Source organism: Myotis myotis, unplaced genomic scaffold (genome assembly GCF_014108235.1).
Source record: "Myotis myotis isolate mMyoMyo1 unplaced genomic scaffold, mMyoMyo1.p scaffold_m19_p_10, whole genome shotgun sequence".
Lineage (NCBI taxonomy): Eukaryota > Metazoa > Chordata > Mammalia > Chiroptera > Vespertilionidae > Myotis > Myotis myotis.
In genome coordinates this window covers 21,132,970-21,150,082 of record NW_023416314.1, presented here as the reverse complement: position 1 = coordinate 21,150,082, position 17,113 = coordinate 21,132,970, and the positions used below count along the sequence as shown (strand labels likewise).

The window sequence follows — 17,113 nt, the reverse complement described above, 5'->3', positions numbered from 1 at the left end:
TGGCCAATGATGAAGGAAATTAGATCAAAGATTCAAGAATATATTGAATCACATAACTATTTAAAATTACAGATCTGTCCAACCAGGGTGGCTCAGTGGTTGAGCACTGACTTATGAACCAGAAGGTCACAGTTCAATTCTTGGTCAGGGCACATACCCAGGTTGTGGGCTGGATCCCCAGTTGGGGGTGAGCAGGAGGCAACCGATCAATGATTCTATTTCATCATTTTATTGCTAGGGCAAGAAAAAATATTTTAAATGTTTAAAATTACAGATTTAATAATAAAGTTCCATTATAGCCCTGGCTGATTTTCTCAGTGGTTAGAACATCGGCCTGAAGACCCAGGGATTGTGGGTTCCACCTCGGTTGCAGGTTCCCCAGCCCTGGTAGGGATGCATGCACCCAATCAGGGGTCTCTCACGTTGATGTTCTCTCTCTCCCCCTCGTCCCTCCCTTCCACTCTGTCTAGAAATCTATGGAAAAAATATCCTCAGGCGAGGATTAAAAAAAAAAAAAAAGAAGTTCCATTGTAAAAATGACTCTGGAGTCCAGATGTTATGATACAAAACCCTGAAGACTGTGACTCCCCACCCCTCCCAATCATTTTTACTGTCCTGAATTCTCTAGGTGTAACAGTCCAGGTGTGCAGCTGCCTCTTGAAATAAGGTAAAATACCTTTTGTGGTGTTTACGAACACCAGAGGCGTTTCTCCCTCTAGCCTCCACTCCCAGTTCAGAAGACTGCAATCCTGGACTTGGAGCACCATCTTAGATAAGTGGAAGCCGAGCAGATCATTCTGAACCTGATCCATCTTGGAAATTCGATCCGAGCCCAAGAACACCGCCTAGGTTGTTCCTGAGCTGTGGTTGGGAGCCAATGCGCCTGGGCGCCTGCCAGCGCTCACTTTCTGCCCAATCACCAGATGCATTCTGGGATGTTTCTGCCCACAAGCAAAATGTGGGCTTGTTTTTCTTCACAGCAACTAAGGCCTCAGAAAAAACTCTGGCTTTGCAGTTTCCATGCTGCCTTTAAATCTGCAGAGCTAAATGCCACACCCACAATGAAAGAAGAATAAATGCTCTTTCTCCTTTGAAAATATTACCAGTGGCTACAAGATCTTTGGTTAAACTTGCCTAAGAGTCCAGGTGTTGCCCTTTGCTCTCTTTCTCTCTCATGCACATATGCCAATTTTGAGGCAAACGCACTCAGACCAGCTGAAAGGCACCTACAACTGAGTTTGATAGCCGCTTGCAAATGTAGTCTGGTAACTGAAGCATGTATCTGCAGCTGGCTGGTGACCAGGGGAAATCAATAAATACTTAAAGAGGGCTGCAATCAGGGAGCAAAGCAACATAGATTGATAGTAGGACTTCTGAGTGTTAAGCCTGTCACCAGTCATCTAGAGCAGGCAAAGGGGGAAGAGGCCAAAAATACACAGACGGTCACAACTGGCGATCCCCTGGCTGTCTTCTCCCAGAGGGAGCTGCATTCAAAGGCAGTCTATCCCCAGAGCCTGGTGGGTGTTCCCATCCAGGACTGCGCTGCCAGGGGGCACTGAGAGCCTTGTTTCTATTTCCTGGACTGCTATTTGTTTCTTCCAAGGCTTACCAACTCGCCCCTTGAGAGTTTAACTCCCAATCCTGACTGTGACCGAATATCCCCAGAGGCTGGTTGGTTTACAGTGTGAAGATCACCAGATGTGGATTAAAATTAGGCAGGGTGGGGTTATACAAACGTGAATTAGGTGAACACAGTAAGGAGAAGGTTGAAAATCCACGTTCATGTATCCTAATTAGAACAATACCGCAACATTCTGGTATCCATATTTTATTGTAAGATTATGAAACCGTCAGGTAAATATTCCAAACTGAATTCTACGGGATTCTAGTGTTTAGTGTATTATTAATGTGTGTTCCATGGGGGAAAACGGACATTAGAAAAGAATGAGACAAGTGTGTGTTTTTTCCAGCTGTGACTCCAGACAGGATCCAAAGAGGAGGTTTATCATCGCTTCTCTGGGTTTTATAAATACTTACTTCTGTGTTAGCCTGCTAAGGCACTGAGACAACCTTAAAAGGGCACAGGAAAGGGCAAAGGTGTGTTTTTTTAAATTTTTATTATTGACAGACTTAGCAACATATAGTATGTTAGTATACATTATTAATCTTCATTGTTTATTATGTGTATTTGGCCACAGAACCGCGCGCGCGTGTGTGTGTGTATGTGTGTGTGTGGTGTAGCTAGATTTTGTGTAATTCAGTTTGGGGGTATATTCTATAGAACACATTGTAGGAATGCTTATTTAAAGAAAAATGTGAACTGGATTAAAATGATTAAATTGTGAATCAATTCAATCACTCAGAACTTTCTCCATCTAAAACAGTGTGCTAGACCATAAGCGCTGTGCCCAGAAATTCACACACGCAGACTCACACACAAACTTGCTCTTAGTGCAGAGCATTTGCACATGCTGTTCCCTCTTCCTCGAAGTTCACTTCCTGACTTCATCAGGGTCTCTCCTCCAGTACTGTCAATATAGAGAAGTCTTCCCTTGCAACTTATCTAAAATAATACCCCATCCCTTCCTAATTCTTTTTTTGTTAACAAACACAATCTTTTTAATTAATTAATATAATACATACGATAAAGAGAAAGAATTGAAGATTCCAATCCTTTCCCTAGACATTTATACATTTTACACAATTTCTTTTTTTATTTTCATGGTTGTACTGACATTTTTTTTAAAAAAATTTTGTTTTATTGCTTAAAGTATTACAAAGAGTATTATATATGTCTCCTTTTTTTTTCTCCCCTTGACCTTCCCCTGGCCTCCCATACCCCCCAGTGTCTTGTGTCCATTGGTTATGCTTATATGCATGCATACAAGTCCTTCGGTTGATCTCTTACCACCCCTTCCAAACCCTCCCCAGCCTTCCTGCTGTAGTTTGACAGTCTGTTCGATGTTGCTCTGCCTATATATCTATTTTTGTTCATCAGTTTATAATGGTCTTAATTATCCATAAATGAGTGAGATCATGTGACTTCCTAATTCTTTATCTTGCTTAACTACTTTCAAAGCACCCAAAACAATTTTACATATACATTCATTTATTAGTGTATTGTCTATCTACCCTACTGGAATATAGCCCTAAGAGAGACATGGCTGTTTTGTCCAACCTTGTATTTCCAGGTACTTAAACTATTACCTGGCATTTCCTAGGTACTCAGTAAATACAGGGTGGGGTGGGTTTACAGTTGTGAGTGTGTGAAACAGAGTTTACTCTTATAGTATTATTTATTAACTAGAGGCCTGGTGCATGACATTCATGCACTGGTGGTGGTGGTGGGGGGGTGTCCCTCAGCCCAGCCTGTGACCTCTTGCAGTCCTGGACTTCTTGACAGACATCCCCCAAGGGGTCCTTAGCGCTGCTGCAGAGGTGAGAAAGGCTCCCGCCACTGCCGCTGTGCTTGCCAGCTGTGAGCCTGGCGTCTGCTCCCTGGTGGTCAGTGTGCATCATAGTGACTAGTCATCCTACTGTTTGGTCTATTTGCATATTAGCCTTTTATTATATAGGATTATTGTATTATTTTCCATATGAACAACTGTACACTTACTTTTGCCCCACCCTGTATTTGTTGAATGAATGAATTAATGAATACAAATTATTCTGTAGGAATACCACAGGAAGGGGGAAAAAAAGAGGTGGGAAATTCAGGTTTAGGTTGCTAAGAAAGGCTTTATCATGAAGATGTTATTTGAGCTTGGCTTTGAAAATGACAAAGTTTCTGACATGGGTAAGTGGGATGAATAGCTCAGGATAAGAAAAAGGCATCATTAAAAGCCCATAAGTAGCCTTGAGAAGTAGCCTTGCTACAGACATGGAAAGAGACTGTCACAACCTCGGGGCTAGCAGCCTATGCAGCACGCGTGGGAAGGAGAAACTGCCAAAGCAAGGTTGGTCCTTAAACCAGGGTTCCACTTGGATCTTTGCATCTGGCCTGATCTATTCATGTTTTTCTGATTCAATAGTTCGTTCATTCATTCATTCTAGTATCTATTATGTGCCAGGTACACTTCGAGGTGATACAGATTCAGCAGTGAGCAAAATATAAAAATCCCTGCATTCATGGAACTTATACTCGCATGGGGAAAGAATGGGATAAATACTATATTTGTACCACATACTAGGAAGTGAAGTACTGGTGGGAAAATGGAGCAGGGGAAGGGCTGCATTTTCAATTTTTTTATAGAAGTCTAATATACATCTAGAAAAGTACACAGAGATTAATGCACCGCTCTCTGAATTTTCACTCACTGAATAAACCCCTGTAACCAGCATGCAGAACAAGAACACGATCACCAGCAACCCAGAAGCACCCCTATGCTCCTACGGTAACTCACTCCCCTGCCAAAGGTAAGCATTATCCTGACTTCAAAGAACAGAGCTCAGTGGAGACTGCTTTTGTACTTTACTTTTACATGAATGGAACTGTTTGTTACGCATTCTTTTTTTATTAGGCTGCTTTTCCTCCCGCCTTATGTTTATGAGGTTCATCCATGCTATGGCATACATGGGTATAGATGAAGAGCTCATTCTGATTTCTATATAATGCATCCCCGTGAGTGACTATTCCACACTTTATCCTATCAATGGTTGATGGGCATAGGGATGTTTTCTAGCTGTTGGCTACTGAAAATATCACTGGATAAGTGACAAGGGAATAGGAGTAGAAGACTCATACTTTTTTTCCTGAAAGGTCTATAAAACCTATCCTTCCTCCTTTCAGCTTCCATTGCCTTCCTGGGCCTGGGTCCTGTTCTTTTCTCATATGGCCTACTGCATCCGCCTCCTAAACTGACCTTGGACCTCACTGGTCTTCCACCCTGAAGTGAGAGGGACCTTTCTCAAGCTCGTATCTATGTCACTCCCTTGTCAAAATCCCAGTGTGGCTCCCTGCTGGGTAAGTCTAAAATCTTTAGCCTAAAAGTCAAAGTCCTTCACCATCAGCTCCTCTCTCACCTTTTTATCTTTAACTCGGGCTTGCATCTCTGTGAAACTTTTTCTCCTTCTCCTTTACCCAGTGTTGCACAGCAGCATCAAACCCTTGCTAATATGCTGATTTCCAGTCAATTCTTAACATTCTGATGTCCAGGTACAGCCTATAACTTAGGACGAGGTCCACCTGAAGAACACCACCTTTTTCTTAGATCAGGTAACTTATTACTCTACTTACATAGCAACCTCGGGAGGGAAGGAGCAACAACTAACACTGATATCATCTTACAAGCAGAAGCACAAGGAGCAGGCACATTAGCAAATGGATTTGGGTTGTAACTAGCCAAACAGGCTCCCTCTCAATAGCATCAGCGCAATGACTGGACTACAGACAGGGAGGTCCAAGCAGAAGGTCCAACCCCTCTGTCAAGGGAAGTACTTGAAAAGAAGGAGCAACATAAAGAAGCCTTATAAAAACCCTCCAGTGGAAACAAGAAGAGAACTTTGCCATCTGGGTTATGCAGAGAACGACAGGGGCTGCCAAATGCACTTTAATGGTCATTGGTGGGAAACCTGGTTTCCCCATATAAAGGGAAAGGATTCCAGAACGTATGCTGCACACAGATGGCAAAGTGATTTGCATTTAATAGAACAATTTTTCCCATCAGAGGAAGACCAGAATCAGCGAAAATCCCTGTTAATTTCCTCTGGTTGAAACAACAACTAAAACTAAATAGACAACAGAATATCTGGTTGAATATGTCAACAAAGAAATTATGTTAGGGGCAATTATTATGTAGAGGGCATTATGTTAAGCGATAAGGGTGTTGCAGAGGTGTCTAAGGCAGAGGGTTAGTGCCCCGTTGAAAGGAGAAGGAAGATATGTAAGAAATCTCTCTAATAGGAAGAAAACTTAGAGAAGGCTTCCAGTGGAGGCACTAAAGGGAAGGATTCTGTAAGTGATTTTGGTAACTAAGGGACCCCCTCTTATGGACTTAAAATAAGACAGAGATAAGCAGCTATGTTGGTCAGGTGAGTGGGAGCCAGGGCCTGGAGCCTGGGAGCCAAGGTGGGTGTGGAGTACTTGGAGCCAGAGAGAAATCCTGGAATTCATGCCTTGCCTTGCGCTAGTAGGAGGGCTAGAGCCAAGGCAGAAATCCATGCCTGCATTGCTAATCAAGGGGCTAGATAAATAACAGACACCATGCTGTGGGACCAGAACAGGGTGCAAAATCCAGGGGCTGGAGGTGCTGGGGTATCTGGCTGAGCAAGAGGGAGGCATATTTGGAAGCGTTTTGGAGGTAGAATACCGGTTTGCAGCGGTTTTTCATGTGGTTGTGCTGATGTCCTCAGTATTTGGAGAATATGGAACCAAACACAAGGCCTATCTTCCATGACATGTAGGTGGGTTTTAAGGATTCCTTGCCCTCAATTTTTTCCTTCCCTGGGTACTACTTGATGTGATTCTTGAATTTCACCTGTATTTGAGTATAAAGTACATCCCATCCTCTCTCTCCATTTCCTCATATATTTATTGAGTGTATATTATGTAGCAGGCTTGGAAATTTCTATTAAAACATAAATCCCCTAGGAAGGGTAAAACCTTACTTAGTCTTGGCACATGGCGAGTTCTCAGTAAGCATTTTTGAATGAATGGATGAGACCATTATCAGCTAAAATCTTAGGAAGGATTGTGAAAGGAAGCTAGGAGGGCGTGACAGGGCAGGTAGCTGGGAGGACAGCATTTGGCTGTTTAAAAAGGTGTATCATGGGGGAAAGAGGTCTCTTGGCATGTTTGTCTGACTGTACAATTTTTTTCAGAGCTGAATCTGGCTCTGCTCTTTGGCAATTGGCGGTGTTAAGAAAAAAAAAGCTGTGTAAGTCCATGAAGATGAGTTTTTTCCCTGTATCCACTATAATGAGAGGGCTCTAGTTCCAGGTGAGAACATCAGGATGACTGTGAATCAGGGGTGTGGCTGTACCTGGTGTGATTCTCTTGATCCATGAATATGCTCTAGTCAGGACCACTACACATGCAGTAATGAAAGCTTTGCTCACACAAGAGCACCTGGTTGAGGGAACAAGCGGGGGATAAAATATCCAGCCTGCACTTTGCTAAGACTTCAGTCCAGGGTGGAGGGCGAGGGGTGGGTGTGGATCTACATGGAGGAAAAGAAACCTCTTTCTAATGTTCTGAGATGGTTCTCTAGCTGGAGGCTTTCTATGGCTCATACGGATGTCACGGATCACCAACATTGAGCAAAGTCATTTTTGATCATCAGAGTCTATATTAACTGTTGAATCTAGAACAAAAGTCATTTTGGACCTGCAGGTTTCAGAACTGCCTCTACTGTTGGCACAAAGGGACTTGAGAGAGAGGCTGCGGCTTGTAAACTGTGGGAAAGAGAGCAGGACCAGGGCTGAGGACTCCTGGATGAATCCCTGTCCTACCATTTCCTTCCTGTAGGACACTGGGGAGGTCACCTCTTAGCCTCAACTTTTTCATCTGTGAGATAAAGGGTATGGATCAGGGAATTTGTGAAGTCACTTCCAACCTCAGATTTCTATGATCCTCTTAAAATTCCACCAACGAGTGAAGCCTTTATTTGCCCTTTCAGCATTCCCTTCTTGCCATTAACAACCAGTTTCAAAAAAGATGCCCACTAACTTGCATCTAAGTCCTGCGGGATGAGTAAGTTGGGATCAGAGTTGTCCAATGATGCTGCGGGATTATACTGAGAGAACTTACCTTCTCGATTCCTTTGGAAAGCAAGCCAAGGATTGACATTGCTAATCAAAAGCTACCACTCAAGAGAGAAAACTGGAAAAGAATTCGGTGTGTATGGAAAGTCTCTTTTGGGCTGATTCAAAAATCTTCAATTCAGTCTAATTCTTAATTTGTGCACTGGGTCCCAGAGGGAACCAGAATTCACTAAATGGAAAGAATCTTTTGTCACTCAGATAACCAAGTTAAAGAGAAAATGGCCCATTCTCCGCTCCCCCCTGCCCCAGTGGGTAAAACTTCCCTGTAGAGCCTAGAAGATAAATCAAGACAGAAACTGGTGACCTAAAGAAACAGTTGGCTGCCAAAGTGATGTAATGATGGGAATTTCCCCTCTGACCTTTTGCTACCCCCTCTCTATTTTTTCCCCCAGCCAGGAAACTTCTGTTTTTTTGTCCCCCCTCCCATTTCTGTTATTGTTTATGGTTTTGTCCATGGCTTTTTCTTTTCCTAGGTCTTATTTCTGAATGAAAGGCTGTTGAATCACAGAATTTACTTTCGAAAGAATGAACTATTTCCTTCGTCTCCTCTCCCTTGCTCGCTTCCTGCCTTGCCAGCAGGCAGCGCTGCTGGGGAAGAGAGGCTGGGAGGGGTACCAGCCTGGTTTGGGAAGTAGGGTGGGGGGAAGCAGGCAGGGGGCAGGAGAGAGGGGTCTGATCAGCCCAGGTGAGGCGGAGGCAGAACTAATGAGAAGCATATGCCGACAACCATTGTAAAGACAGGGTTGGGTTGAGCTACGGGAAGTGATGAATTGCAAGAATGTGCTGTGTTCATAGCCGGGGAGCTGGCAGAAATAGCCTAGTGAGAGGACTAGGATGAAAATTGTTTTTTACAAACTCAGACTTAAAAATACATTTCTCTTTGTCAGCAAAATGTTCTAGTTTCAAAACTATGAATGGTAGGCTTCCTCTGTCAGACTAAAACATTCCTTTTTCACATCCAACTTTCCAAGATACACCTTACCTTCAAATTATAAGACTAATAATGCCTCTTAAAAAATGGACTTCCATGACAGCGCAACTCGGAGTTACTCAGAACATGTCCATGCCCAGGAAAATCTCAGCCCCTGGATCTGATCCGTGAAACCCCATTGACACTGGGGGTCCCCGGGGAGGACAGCGAGAATCTGCCACAGGCCCAGGAAGACTTGCTCCTTGCTATCCTTTTCCTTCTTCTATCTCTCACTCTCACAATTATTTCCTCCAATAATTATTTGCTAAGGATCTTCTAAGTGCCAGAATCTCTTTAGGGGACAATATGATAGAGAAACGGGATCTAGAAAAAAAATAGAACAGCGAGGTAAGGCAGAGATACGGATGAGAAAGAGGGGGATTGGAAGAAAAGGAAGGAAGTAACGGAATGGATGGAAGGAAGAAGGAAGGAGGAAGGATCATTAAGAAGACAAAATAGTAAGAGGTAAGGAAGGAAGGCGGAATCAATTACGGAAAGGAAGTACGCCGTAATTAGATGTTAGACGTGAGGTAGTATGGCGGATTCGGTTTGTTTGGGGGTGTCGAGGGATAATAGCGCGAGGCGAGAATAGAGATCTGATCTCGCTTTCGTCATATGATCGCTCCCTCTCTATTCTTGTTCTTCTTTCCTCCCTTCCATCACTCATTCCTCACTCCCTCCCTCCCCCTCTTCTGCCTTCCTCATCCCTCTCTTCTCCCTTCCTTCCTTCCTTCCTTCCTTCCTTCCTTCCTTCCTTCCTTCCTTCCTTCCTTCCTTCCTTCCTTCCCTCCTCTCTCTTTCTCTCTCTCTCTCTCTCTCTCTCTCTCTCTCTCTCTCTCTCTCTCTTTCTTTCTTTTTGTTACTCCTCACACAAGGATATTTTCCCACTGATTTTTATAGAGACAGAGAGAGAAAAACATCAATGTGAGAGAGACACATCGACTGGTTGCCTCCCCTATGTACCCTGACCAGGGCTGGGGAACAAACCTGCAACTGAGGTATGTACCCTTGACCAGTATCAGACCTGGGACCCTTCAGTCTATGGGCCAATGCTCTATCCACTGAGCCAAACAGGCTAGGCCCAGAACCTCTCTTTAAATAGTTGGTCCCCGGAATTAGAGCCCCTACTTTCCAACAACAATTTGTTAGGTTTTCCTCTTGAGAAAAAGCTTAGCCTAAGCCCAGGTCAGAACCTTACAGTGGGAAGGGCAAGTGTCTAAAGTTGAAGCTCTTAGTAGATACACACCAAGTTTTGTCTCTGGGACCCTCTCCCTCCCTCTTGACATCTCTCTCAGTTCACCACTCTGCTCCTGGCTATTCAGTTCTTAACCAAAGGGACAGGAGTATAGTGTCCATGTAGCTATTGTTCACTCTTGCTTCCTCTGGTGCCTGGCATAGGGCTGGCACTTAATAGTTAATCACATAGTTGTTAAATGAATAAATGAATTCTTCTCCCTGAAATGCCCCATTGGTAATTTCCTTTCAATTTCTTGCTACTCAACCAACTCACTTCCCATCCCAAACTCTAGGCAGTTGTACCTCAAATTCTGGTTTTGGCATTTCATAATAAGAAACACTGGGCAAATCAACTCATTCTCTGAGCCTCAGTTTCCTCGCCTTTCAATGGGCTTAAAGTTTAATTAATTTAACATACTTTACAGGTGTGCTTTGAGGATGCACTCAGTAACTGATAACTTAAAATGCCTCATCTACCTAATGGCATAGAATAAGCATTCAATAGATCAGTGGTTCTCAACCTTGGCTGCACATTAGAATCACCTGGGAATCTTTTTAAAATCCTGATTTCTGGGCCTCACCCTCTGGAAATTCTGTTTCTTTGTTACTAATATTGTGGCCTCACCCCATAGCAAAGAAACAGAATTTTAGGAGGATGAGGCCCAGAAATCAGGATTTTAAAAAGATTCCCAGGTGATTCTATTGTGCAGCCAAGGTTGAGAACCACTGCAATAGATATTGATGTACTTTTTTTTTTTCATTCATTCCTTCTGATGAACTCTGTCAAGTATTAGAAAAAAATTAGTTAAGAGAAGTCATGCTAAGGTATGAATGAGGAATGGGTTTAGTCTTCCTAGTCTGTAGCAGAAAATATGGAAGTAGTTGGTGGGATAGTTTTGAGAACCAGGAACTTTGCAGGGTTTCTACTTACTTTGGCTACCTCCCTCTTCCGTGTTCTGTTTGGACTTAGTACACACTCTAGGCACCCCAGCATTCCAGACCCGGAGCCATAATGACGTCCCCACTTTTGAAAGGTTACTAACACTCACATACATTGCAATTAATATAATTTAAACTTTCTTTAATGGATAAGCAAGTTAACAGACAAAAAAGAAATCTGGATTGAGAAATAAGAATGTGTAAGAATAAAAATACATTATAAAATTACATGACTAAAGGAAACAAAGTAAATAAATTTTCATTCCCTGTTTTCCTTTGATGTCCCCAATAAAACAAATTTAGGAGGATGAAACCATTCAGAGGAAATCCATCTTGTATCTTCTATGAAACTAATGTATTCTACTCTAATTCAGACAGGAAGAAAATTATTTTAAATAAAAATAGTTGGTTTTTTTACACATGCAGGTAATTTCATTTATGCAACTATTTTCTAAGAGAATGTCTTAAGAGGAGTTGAAGAAAATAAAGTGAATTATAAAATTTTACTACATTTAACATCATTAAAAATTATATGACTTAATGTGTTTCTTCACATTCCCTAAGGAAAGAGTTATTTTATTGGACAAAACAAAGTCCTTCTTTTTTTTTTGTTTCCTTCCCTTAGATTGGCATGACCAATGAGAAAATACCCCTTTATGAGTTCAAAATGCCGACATGTCCTTATTTCTCCTCACTCCCCACGCACATTTTAAAATTTATTTGACAATTAAACTGCTCAATTTAGGATTTTTCTTGCCAATTGTAAATTCTTTCATTGCACAGATCTGTGAGTTAATCAGATCAAAGTAGAGACGTGCTAGCCATAGTGAAAGAATTTAGTTTAATTTTTCTTTCTGGCAGGAACACATGTTCAAGTACATTATAAGTAAACAAAACATGTAGCTGAAATATTTTGGAAAAACTATTAAACTTGCTACTATAATGAACCAGTGATGCTACTAATATCTCAAATAGGACCCTTCCCCTTGGAACTCGTTCTTCTGTTATTTAGAATGTCTTCGAGGTAGATAATGAGTTGTAATTATCATTATTTAAAAGAACTCTGGCAGGACTAGCTGCAGAATGGTGGCTTCAGAATCTGCATGCCATGTTCTAGTTTTCTTCACTCTCCTTTGTATGTTATGCCTTTTTTGAGCATTTCTATTTATAAGCTCCATTTTAGAATAGGGAATAATATAAAATAGAGGAGAGCAAAGAAATTCAATGAAAATTCACTTATATTTTCATCTAAACTTCATCTTTTCCCTGTTCCAATAAGGTCCTTTCTCTCTCTCTCTCTCTCTCTCTCTCTCTCTCTCTCTCTCTCTCATAAAAGGATGGAATAGTAATTTTAAAGCCATTGAGAAATCTGTTCCCACTGCATTTACAGATTGGCTTCATGGAAAGAGTACAGAACATGGGATTTGACTAACACTAAACCTGGCCTAACTCTTCAATCTGCCACACAGAGTTGAGTGACCTTGGGCAAGTCTTGTAATCTCTCTGAGCTTTGATTTCTGCTGAGAAATAGAGTTAGTAGTATTGGATGATTAAATAAGAGAGTGTTCCTGGGAGACAGGAACAACTTAATATACATTATTATTATCATCTGGGCATGGAAATAAATGGAGTGCTTACTCCTTTTACTAAGACAAATTGGTACTCAACTCTACCATCTCGTGGCTGCTTAAAAGGTGAATTAATCTTAGAGTTTAGTGGTTCTCATTGGTCAAAAAATAAAAATCTCCCTAACTACTTATACAGATGGTTATCACTAATAATTTAAATCAGGGAGTCAGGACTTCTCTGTGCTTCCCCCTTAAGTCGATCTGATGCTGTTCAACTGTGTCTGGAATTCACGCCCACTCTCTAAACAGTAAGCTACCTTAGATTTTTATTATGGTCCTTTCAGCTCTTAACCTCCTTGCTCTTAGTTTATCCTCACAACAACTTTGTAAGAAGGGCAAAACTCAGAGATCCTTAGTGGCGGGACTCCTAGGTTAGGATAATCTTTTAAGATTACACAGGCCCAGGGAAACCGGAATCTATTGTGTATTTATTAAAGTGAGAGAGTGTGTTAGAGAGCTATCTATGCTTGGGCTTTGAAGGATGAGACTTTGAAGGATGAGACTGGGGCTGGGGCACAATGGGAAAGGCCAGCATGGTGTCAAGGATCATGGAGGTTGACTCCTGGTTGTTGGAGACAAGGTTCGAACAGTGGATGGGGCCATGTCTATATTATTCCACTTTGTAAAATATTTGTGGCAGGTATGAGGTATAAGCAGGAGTTCTTTCCAGGGACACTGGATAGGTTTCTCAGGCTATCTTTTGAGTAACTATTTAGACGGTGTGGGCAAAGAGTTAATAAAACTCTTTTGCTTTTTGCATGAGAATCTGACCTTTGGTTAACTTCTTAGCTTGGTTTCCCTGGAAACAGATAAAGATGGTATGTGTCAACTATGTTACTAGGCAACATTGCATACGGTAAAAATGACCCTCATTGGTAGACTGCATCTGGACTGGGGGGAACTACAAATGAACTGTAAATACCTGATGGGAATGTCATTCTTTGGATTTCCCTGAGTGTAGCAATTCTTGTAACTAGAATGTCCCTTGAGAGGACCCTGCAAGCTATGTCTTTGGAGTTGTTACAAGAATTATTGACTGCTATGAGATATAAGACTTTCAAGCAAAGGCAGTTCCTTCACCTGCTCAATGTGGATTCCATCATCTTGCACCTGAGCTGGTAGGGCTCTAATTACAGAAGAATGCCCGATGCTGCTCTGTAGCTGGAGTTGGCAAGCTATTGTTTCTATCCTATATCCTTCTGAGTAGACTGATGTCAAATGTTGTGTATAGGAATCTTGTGAGTCTAAATGTCCAGGTGAACCTAAGAAACTGCTTGTGGGATGTTGTGAGTTGGTTTGGAGTCACAATGATTTCCTTTGGGTAACATGTGAGGTATGACTTTCTGGAATGAGATCTGGAATGAATTAGGTCTTGCGTATACTTTATCCATATAAACGCAAATTCACCCATCCATCCATCCAGCCAATATTTATTCAGAATCTACAATGTGCTAAGAATTGTGCTAGATACAAAAAATATTTAAGGTCCTTTAAATTAACCCTCATATCTTGTGGAAAGAAAAGAGGTATATATTGATTATTAGTAATATGTAATAGGTATATTAGTGGCCAGTATTTATTGAATACCAGATACTGTGCCCTGGCCAGGTGGCTCAGTTGGTTGGATCATCATCCTGTATACCAAAAGATTGCAGGTATTTATGAATCCCAGTTAGGGCACATACATAGGTTGTAGGTTCGATCCCTGGTTGGGGCACATATGGGGGCAACCGATCAGTGTTTCTCCCTCACACTGATGTTTCTCTCTGTCTCTTCTTCTCCCTCTAAAAAAAATCAATAACCATATCCTCAGGTGAGGATTAAAAATAAATAAATACATACATATATATACAAAAATATATATCAGATACTGTGTTAAGTACTTTATATACGTTACCTTACTTAATTGTGAACAAGAAATGGAAGTATGTATTACTGTACATATGTTATACATGATGAAAGTGAGGCACATCTGTAGTATGGCATTTCACCTCAGGCAGCCTGACTCCAGAGCCCAGTCCTTAACCAGCGATTATTTAATGTGGTGTGCACCTTAATAGTGGTCCTCTCCAAGGACTTCATTCAACCATTTTCTATGAAGGTTCTCCATCTCTTATAATGTCTGAAAGGCCACCAATTAAAATGTATTTTGTTTAATAAGCAACTATGCTGGGGGCATCAGGATAACCAGGTAGAGAGAAAAGGGCCCAAGACAGGAAAAGTTTACCTGGATCTAATTGCATATCAGGCCTTCTCCAGAGAAGGCTTAAGCTACTTTCTGATCCAACCAGACTCACTTCTTTTTCCAGTTCTGAAGGGCTGGCTCACAACTGGGCAAAAATGAGTTTGGTGACATTTTATATCTCCAATGATTCCCTTTATAAATCAGATTATGAGATAAAATAAAATAATGTATCTAAAGCGATAGCTGTGCCTGTCATGTCATAAGCACTCTATAAACCACAGCTATTATTATTCTTTCTTCCCGTGTTGCCTGCGAACTGCCGATTATGGGAAAAGCAGACATCTCAATGGTGTTAGCGCCTAGTATCCTCTTTAATCATGTGTATTCCTGTGTGTCTGTCAGGAACACTTACTAAATGCTCATTGGGTGAGCTGTGGAGTATCAGAGAAAATATAGAGAGCCAGGCCGATCAGGATGCTTATGACAAACCATTTAGGAACACAGACTAGGAAATTTGAGTGTTTTAGGAGCCCTTACAAAAAAGGCATCCGCCATATAGAAATTGTCAGCTCTCCCATCTTCCTCCAGAAAGGGGTCTGGTTAGACTCTGGAGGAAATTAGCCATTATTAATACTTACCGAACTAAATTCACATGGAAATAAATAAGTGAATAAGGAGTCTGTCTCTTTTTTTGCTACACCCCAATGTCTTTGATGTAACAACTCCATTCTGCTCCTTCCCAGTCTTTACTAAACATGACCCTGACCAGCAGTCAACCTGCCTCAGCTCCAAGCATTGGGGCATCTTAATGCTAAACTGTGATTCCTTTCTGTGAGCCAGACACTGTCTTGTCATATGTCATATTGATACCTAGTGTCAAAGCCTTCTGGATCTTTTCTGGGTCTGAGGTCCTATGTTGTGAGTTTCCTTCAACCCAGAAATTCTCTCTCCATTCTACTTCTGCATATGCTCAGTACCTCTTTGGAGATTCAGTACCTATTCAAGATTTCTTTAGTTGGGGATTAGATTGCAAAACATTGAGTTACCTCTGCCTTTTTTGTTTGTTTGTTTAGGATGGGGCCTGGAGTCAAAAATAATCCAAGACAAAAGATCTCAGAAGAAAAGGCCCCATCTCAGGCGATAAGGCTTGACTGGCCCAGAAGTCTGGGGTGAGACTTAGTGCCTTGGCCTAAGAGAGAACAAATTAGAATCCCACTCAGTATTCTACTTCATTCATTCACCAAATGTTTACTGAGCAGGTACTGTGCTACGTTTTGGGAACAGAAAGTTGACGAAAACAAGGTGCCTTCTCTTGAGAAATTAAAAAGTCATTTATTGTTCATGTAAAATGGAACATATTTATGAGTTCATAAGGAAAATGAAAAAAAATTCTCAAAGTCTTACAGAAGAAATGTTCACCACTTCCTCTAGCTGGGAGTTCTAAAATGTCCGACTCAATGAAGGAAAACACCATCGACTGCCACCAGGGCCTTCCCATCAGAGAATTCTGAAGCAGAGTGATCTTGATTATCTCAGAAATCCCAGACAGAAATGGAAGCCATATAAATAAACATAAAAGAAAATAGAGGTGCTGTAACACAGCTATAAATTGCTCTTCCCCCCGACTTTCTTCCAATCATCCAGGGCAAAAGAGGGAAGTTGGTCGTTGTGGCAGAGAATAGACCAACAGCTGTTCTATATCCTGCCAAGAGGAGAGAGACTTATTATAAATAATAGCCAACAATATGTCCCTTGGGACTGGAGACAGCCAGTTTGGGGGGAGTCTGGAGGAGAAAGGGAGGTTTAATGGGATGGAGGGAGGGGGGTGAGCAACACAGCTGAGGATGAATTAGGAGAAAACCCTATCAAATTTTCCTGTGTACTTATGTTTCTATTACCTCATTAGGGTGATTACATAATGTGACTCCATTTATAAACTAAAAGAGAAATAAGGGACAGCATTCTCATTAGCAGTGGCTGATACGAGACATTAACATACCACCAGTAAGTCATGTGGGCGAACAATTAATATGTTTGGGAACATCTTTTCTTTCTCTCTTCATCTGTTTGGTATTTTGTCTGCTCCTTCGCTCCTTTTAGCCATATATGTGTATCTGCGACTTAGAGATGGAGAGGGATCTCACAACTTGGGTGCACTCCTTCTGAGAACTCTTCATGTAGGAAATCCATGGAGTTTGTTTTACTGATTCATATTCCATTGGAAGAAAAAAAAGAACAATCTTATAGCAATGCGTGGCTGTCTCGCTGTTTCCTCTCTGCTAACCCCCAACAGGACTTCCTGGGCAGAAACAGATTAGAGTTCTGAGATTTCTCACTTCTCAGGATATTTTCTACTCATTGAGAAACACCCTTCTTTCACAGGCTCTAACTTGT

General features: G+C 41.6%; 1 protein-coding gene and 1 pseudogene across 1 annotated transcript in view; both read right to left on the bottom strand.

The window, feature by feature from the left end:
• MAML2 (mastermind like transcriptional coactivator 2) overlaps positions 1-17,113 on the bottom strand; it is a 359,786-nt gene that overhangs the window by 56,406 nt on the left and 286,267 nt on the right. The window lies entirely within an intron of this gene.
• On the bottom strand, positions 1,969-2,083 carry LOC118665601 (annotated as a pseudogene).